Source organism: Elephantulus edwardii, unplaced genomic scaffold (assembly GCF_000299155.1).
Source record: "Elephantulus edwardii isolate Elephantulus edwardi_28Jun2011 unplaced genomic scaffold, EleEdw1.0 scaffold00394, whole genome shotgun sequence".
NCBI lineage: Eukaryota > Metazoa > Chordata > Mammalia > Macroscelidea > Macroscelididae > Elephantulus > Elephantulus edwardii.
The window spans coordinates 1,398,778-1,406,718 of NW_006400144.1; positions in this window are offsets into that span (position 1 = coordinate 1,398,778).

Here is a 7,941-nt window from a genome sequence, read left to right on the forward strand (position 1 = left end):
AGAAAAGCTAGGAACAACACTAGAAGTCCTAATCCACAACATATACAGTCTTCCCAGTATCCTGGAAAACCTACAACCAGGAGAAGATAACGTAGATGAACGGGATCTTCTAAGAGTCTTCCTCTCTTGTGCTGTCCCTCCACTCTTCCAAGTATAATGCCCTTCTCCAATTACTAGTTGTTCTGGCAACATGCCCAAAGCATGTCAAACGAAGTTTCCCTCCAAGGAGCAGCCTGGTTCGATTCTCTCTAGGATAAATGCCTGATCCAGGCCACGGTCTTCACAATTACTTGCTATGCGTCAGAAAGCTGAACAATGACTAGGGATGATAAGAGAAGAATTGATGTCATTGAGTTGTGGTGCTGGAGAAGAGTATTTACTATACCATGGACTGTTAGGCGAACAAACAGTTGTCCCAGAGAGGGTGAAACCTGGAGGTCAGGTTTCCAAAGCTTCATGTAGCATACTTTGGACATGTTGCAAGGAGGGACCAGTTCTTGGAGAGTGGCATCATGCTTAGAAGGGTGGACGGACAGCACAAGAAGGAAGACCCTCATTAAGATTGATTGATTCCATGACGGGAGTAATGTGGGCGGGTGCGTAGGAGATAGTAAGGTTGGTACACGATAGAACATGGTTTAGAGCTGTTATACATAGGGTCACCATGAGTCACAAATGACTTGGCAGCACATAACAACAACAAGAAGATAAACCTGTTTGTTCTTTTAGCAGTCCATTCTATACACTTCTCCATCACCACAACTCAAGGACATCGATTTTTCTTCTATTATCCTTAGTCATTGTCTAGCTGTCTGATGCATAGCAAGTAATTGTAAAGAACATGGCCTGGATCAAGTATACTTTAGTCTCTAGACTGGCATCATTGTTTTTCAGTCTTCTGGAGAGATCCTTGATGGCTGATTTTTCCAAAGCAATTTATCTTTTGATTTTCTAGTTGCTGGTACCAAGAATGATGATTATTTGCCCAAGCAAGCTGAAGCTGTTTAACAATCTCAATCTCTTCACCACATAATCATTGTGCTGCCAATTCTCTCAATGGTGAGAATCTTAGTTTTCTTAATGTTAAGTTTCAATTAATATTGAAGGCTGAAATCCTTGACCTTCTGTAGCAAATGTCTCAAGTCCTCCTCAGTTTTAGAAAGCAAGGTTGTGTCATGTGCATAACTCAGGTTGCTGATGAATCTTCCTCCAATTCTCCTTATAGATGCCACATTCCTCCTTATAGACTGCAGCCCCCTGAATGAACTTTTCCACATATAGATTGAAAAGGTGTGGTGATAGAGTGCATGCTTACACCTTTGCTGATTTTGAACCATGCAGTGTTTACTTGCTCTGTTCTGACGACTGCCTCTTGGTCCAAGTATAGATTTCTCATAAGCAATAAGCATGATCAAGTGTTCAGGGATTCCCATTCTTCTCAGAGTTAGCCACAGTTTGTTGTGATCCACATAGCCAGATGCCTTTGTGTAGTCAATAAAAAAGAGATAGACATTCTTCTGGTACTCTCTTCTTTCAGCTAAGATCCATCTAATATTGCCTGTAATGTCCCTAATGCCACAACCTCTTCTAAACCCAGCCTACACCTCTGAGAGTTCTCTGTTGATGTACTGTCCTAGTCATTTTTTATTATTTTCAGTGGCATCTTACTTGCATGTGATATCAATGATATTGTTTGATAATTTCCACACTCTGTCAGATCCCCTTTTCCCCATGAGAATAAATGTGGATCTCTTCGAGTAAGTTGACTAGGTGGTTGTCCATAAGATTTCTTGGAGCAATTTGGTTGGACACATCTAGTGAAGCATCTGTTTGTTGACATATGCCAACTGGTATGTCGTCAATTCCTAGGGCCTTTTTTTTTGGCTAATTTCTTCAGAGCAGCTTGAACTTCCTACTTCATCTCCATAGTGTCTTGACATATATTGGTTTATGAAAGTCTTCTGTGTCAGCCAATTCTTTTTGGTACAGTGACTCTGTGTACTCCTTCCATCTTCTTCCACAGCTCCTAGAAGAAGAAAAAGAAATCTAAATGAAAACAACACAGTTCTTAGATAAATCCAAGTATTTATGAGCTTGTCTATTTGTAGTTCTAAAATGCAATAAAATGTATTTTAAGATGTACATACTTAAATGTATTACTTCATTTTTACCTTGTAATAGAAAATATAGAGTAAAACTTTTCCATTTATTTCTGTCTATGAGAGTTTTGGTACATGGGATTTTTTTTTCTTCCTTCTTTAAACCTTTCATTGGAAGCGGTTTTCTGTCTTACCAAAGCCCTGCACAAAGCAAATAGCCCTGGGCTCATGGTCCTCCTGGGACAGGGGTGTGGAGACCACAGGCAGGTGTTCAGTCAAGCCTCTGTCTTTGGGAGTGTCCCAAACTCCTTCCACAGAGGGCAAAGGAATGTGTAATCTGCCAACCACAGTGAGTGGAAATTTTCAGGGTGGTAGAGAAATAGGTGATACCTAATGTCTCTGGCCATGGCTCAGCAAGAGATTAAGGTTTACCTCTTTACCCAAAGAATTTTATGTTTTCCTATTTTAAAAAATAGAAATCTCATAGGAATAAAAATGGTGAAATATTGATCTGTTTTGAGAGTCAAAAAGTATCATTTAGTTTAACTTATGTAGTTAGGCACGATCTTTGTAAATTATATAACAAAACTTTCTGAAGTATTTTTCACTCTATCTTTCTTGACATTTTGTAGAAGTTACTTAAATGCTAATCTATAAATAATTTGATGTCATCATAAAACTGAAAATAGACTAGTGTATATTTTTTGAGACTTATTTTTCTTTCAAAAGAAACAGGAACGTGTCATTTAGTTGATAAACTTTTTTGCTGTAATTTTATTTTCAACGTTTTCATGAGAGATTTTGGAGGACTGGAAGAGTGCCAAGGAGCTTCTCTGTTAAGTTCTTCGTCTACACAGATAAAAAAAGAAAGCAAAGGGAGTAATGTTTGCTCTGAGTAACATAATGTTCGAAATTCTTTTTGTCTACCCTCACTTGGGCCCCATTAAGTTCATTTTGCCCATATGCATCCCTTTCCACCTTTAAGGACCCTATTCAGCATTCTCTTTCTGTAGAAAGATGTATTGTTTTTCGACAATGAGTGTGTTGCAGTAACACATATGGAAATAGGTGGTGTTGCTACCATATGGCAATGTCTGTGACCTAATAGATTCCATGGCAGGGTCATGTGTATTCAAAAATGAATGGAATGAATTCTTCAACGTAAGATCCTCTGAAGTCTTTAATAAACTTTGTACAAGCAAGACAAAGATGTAACAGTCTCGACAAAGGATTCTTAAAAGGCTCTTGTTTTCTGTTTTCTGGAACATAGTTTGAGAACATAAGTCTTTTTTTCACACTTGCTTAATGAGATCCTTGAAGAAGTTTTTTCTTTTAAAAAAAAACAAAGAGGAAGGATTGATGCTTGTTTCACACAGAGAAAGTTGTTGGTGTTTTGATTTGGGTTGGATTTTCTTCTTTTTTTTTTTTAACATACCCGACTCTTCAGTGGCTAAACTTTCCTGAAGAGAGGATTCTTTGATATTAAAAGAGGTAGGGGGAGGAAGGGAAGAGAGAGAGAGATAAAGAGAGAGAGAAACGTTCTGGAGAATATTTGTGGAAGTATAAAACTGAATGTCAGTGTCTGTCAGATTCTATCCCTGTCTCTGACTTTGGTACTTTTTAGTTTTCTATAATGGAATAAAATAGTATTTTCAAACTTCTGTATGAAAGACAAAAATTCTCTAATTTTTCCCATGAGTACAATGGAAACATCACCAGTCAAAAGGTCTTCCTCTTGGGAGAGATCACAGGGTCATCTGGACAGATGGTAAGAAAAATGAAAAATATCATGTGGATTTATACAGTAACTACTTGTATATTTCATTAGCAGGAACTTGTCAGTGAAAGTTCCACTGAGAGAAAACCTGGAGTTACAGAAGTCATCTAAGTTAATGGTTGTGATATCACTCACAAAATGAGGGAACCACATATCAAAGATTTATTCTACTGAATTTTTCTTATGTGAAAATTCATTATCATTTCTTGACTAGAAATATTAGGAAAATTATATGGAAAGCCACAGGTCTAAAAACCCCAAACATCAAAATCAAATCTTTATCAGATGAGCCTAATTAATAGCAACTTCACCTTTCCAGAGAAGGGTTTTCAGTGTTACATAGCTTACATAATGTTACACATATCAGTGGCTGTGATCTTACAGAAATAAATCATCAGACCTTTGTTCCAAGGATTTTTGCATGGCTTCAAATTGTTTAATGTTGTTGTTATGTGTCATTGAATTGCCTGCTACCCCTAGAAATCCCATGTACAATAACTCTGAACCCTGCCCTGTCCTAAGCCAGTCTCACTGACTTTGAAACACCTACCCACATTACACTAGTTACTGTGTCAATCCATCTCATTCAGAGTCTTCCTCTTCTACACTGTACCACCACTCTTCCAAGCATGATGCCCTTCTCCAAGAACTGGTCCCTTCTGGCCACGTGCCCATAGTATGGCCTCGTGCCCATGGTATGTGAGAAAGAGCTTCAAAATCATTGCCTCCAAGGAGAAATTTGGTTTCACCCTCTCCAATTATAACCTGTTTGTTCTCTTGGTGGTCTGTGGTATGTTCAATACTTTTTTAACACCACAACTCAAAGGCTTTGATTCTTCTTCTTATATCCTTAGTCATTTTAAATCTTCCTGATGCATCACATGTTATGGCAAAGATCATGGCCTAGATCAAGCACACCTTATTTTCTGGTCTGATATCATTAGTTTTTAGCACTCTGGAGAGGTCCCTAGCATTAGACTCCCATAATGCAAGTCATCATTTGATGTTCTGACTCCTGGGGCCAAACGTGTTGACTATAGAGCTGTGCAAGTTGAAATTATTATCAAACTCAATCATTTCTCCATATATCATGGTGCTGCCAGTTGGCCCAGTGGTGAGAATTTTTGTCTTTTAGATGTTGAGCTTCAATTCATATTGAAGACTATCATCCTTGGTCTTCTACAGAAAACACTACAGGTCCTCCTCAGTTTCAGCCAGTAAAGTTTTTTTATCTGCATAATGCAAGTTATTGATGAGTCTTCCTGCAATCCTGATGCCACATTCCTCCTCAAATTACTATCTGTCAAGCTACTACACATCAATCTCTTGGTTAGTCACTAAGAGCCAACTGAGCAGCTTAGGGACCTTGCCTGAGACCTTGTATTTATGTGACATTGTCCTAAATTCTCAGGCAAAATAGGTTCTTTTGCAAAGACCCTTGCCAATTAACTGACAGATGACATCATGATAGAAAGAGAAAAGATTAAAACTGTCAATCACTTCATCTCACTTGGATGCACAATCAACATGCTTAGTACTAAGAGTCAGGAGATCAGGAGACATATTGGACTGGGTAGAGAGCTCTCCAAATTATTGAGTCCAAAGTACTCAATGAGGAGCATTGATGTCAGTTTGAGGACTAAGGTATGCCTGATCTTTGATTATGGTCTTTGCAGTCATTTGCTATGAGTCTAAGAACTGGACAATAAATAAGGATGACAGAAGAAGAATTTATGCCTTTGAATTGTGGTTATGGGGAAGAGTACTCCTCAACCAGGTAGACTGACACAGTGAAATTGAGTGTGTCAAATATTATGAAGACAGCACAGGATAGTACAAGGTTCAGATCTATTGTTGATAGCTCACTATGAGTTGTACTTAAATCAATGAAACCTGAAAAACAACATGTATGAACTCTTTATGTAAACTATAAATAGTTTCAAATCAAGTCAATCATTAGTCTGGATGTATTCATCAGTGTATGCCAGAAAATTTGGAGGACAACTGTCAGGCCAACATATTGGAAGAGGCCCATATTCCTGTTCCCAAGAAAGGTGATCCAACAGAATGTGGAAAATATTGAACAATATCATTAATATCATGCGCAAGCAAAATACTGCCGAAGATCATTCAAAAATGGTTATAACAGTACAGAGATGGGGAAACTTACAGAAGTTCAAGCAGGATTTAGAAGAAATTATGGTACCAGGGATATCATGGCTGATGTCAGATGGATCCTGGCTGCAAGTAAAGGATACCAGAAGAATGCCTGTTTAAGCTTTATTGACTATGTAAAGGCATTTGATTGTGTGGACTGTGTGGATCATAACAAGATGTGGCTGACTTTTAGAATAATGGGAATCTTGGAACACTTAATTGTGCTCATGTGAAACCTAGACCTAAACCAAGAGGTCATTATGCCAACAGAGCTAGAAAATACTGTTTTGGTGTTTGTTGTTGATTACCTTTGAGTCAAGCATGACTCATAACGACCCTATGAAGAAAAGGCCTGCAGCCCCTCTACAACTATCAATATTTATCAAATTTCATAGAGTTTCCAGAGGCATGTTGTGGTTGCCAATCCTGCTTCCAAACCTGCCATAGTATGTTATTGCTGTTATGTGCCATTGAGTCTCCTGTGATGTATAGTGAACCTATATACAGCAGCTCTGAACTCTTCCTTGTCCTGAGCCAGTCCCATTAATTCCAACACACCAACACCCATAGCCCCAATTATTGTATCACTCCAACTCATCATGGGTCTTCCTTTCCTGCAACTGTCCATCCAGCCTTCTGAACATGATGTCCTTCTCCAAGAACTGATTTCTCCTGGCCATGTCCCCAAAGTGAGAGCTTCAAAATCCTAGCCTCCAAGGAGAGACTTGTTTTACCCTCTCCAAGACAGATCGATTTGTTTTCTTACAGTCCATGGTATGTTCAAAACTCCTCTCCAGCACCACAACTTGAAGGCATCTATTCTTCTTCTGTCATCCTTAGTCATTGTCCAACTGTGAAGCATAACAAGTAATTGAGAAGACCATGTCCTGGATTAGGCACACCTTTGTATCTAGTCTGATATCATTACTCTTTAGCACTCTGGAGAGGTCCATGACAGCAGAATGTTCCAATACAATTCATCTATTTATTTCCTGACTGCTGGTGCTAAGAGTGTTGATTGTGGATCCGAGCAAGCTGTAACTGCTAACAACCAATCTCTTCTCCATCTATTATGGTGTTGCCAATTGGTCCAGTGGTGAGAATCTCCATGGTTTAAAATTAAGAGTGTGTCAGGGTTTTACTCTCCCTCCACACCTCTTTAATCTGTATACTGAACAAATAATTTGAGAATATGGACTTTATGAAGAAGAATTAGACATCAATATCGGAGGAAAACTGTGTTTGCTGATGACACAATCTTGATTATGGAAAGTGAGGAGGACCTGAAGCACTTGTTGTAGCACATGAAAGAAAAGATTGCATCTCCATGTCAAGGGAAAAAATAACTCTTACCTCTGGACCGATAGACAACATCATGATGGTGGTGGTGGTTGTTGTTATGTACTGTATAGTTGCCTGCTACTCATAGCGACTCTATGTACAACAGCCCTAAACCCTGTTCTATCCTGTACCAATCTCACTATCTCTGACACACATACTCCCATTACCTCAGTCTGGAATCCAACCATCTCATAGAGGGTTTTCCTCTCCTGTGCTGTCCCTCCACCCTCGCAAGATTGATACCTCTCTCCAAGGACTGGTCCCTTCTTGCAACATGTCCAAAGTATGTCAAACGAAGCTTCAGAATCCTTGCCTTCAAGAAGCAGCCTGGTTTAACCTGTTTTTTTCTTAGCAGTTAATTGTATATTCAATACTCTTCTCTAACACCACAGCTCAAAGGCATCAATTCTCCTTCTATCCTCCCCAGTCATTGTCCAGCTCTCTGATGATAGCAAGCGATTGCAAAGCCTATGACCTGTATCAGGCACACCTTAGTCTCCAGACTGACATAATTTCTCTTCAGTACTTTGGAGAGGACTCTAACAGCAGACTTTCCCATCACAGTTC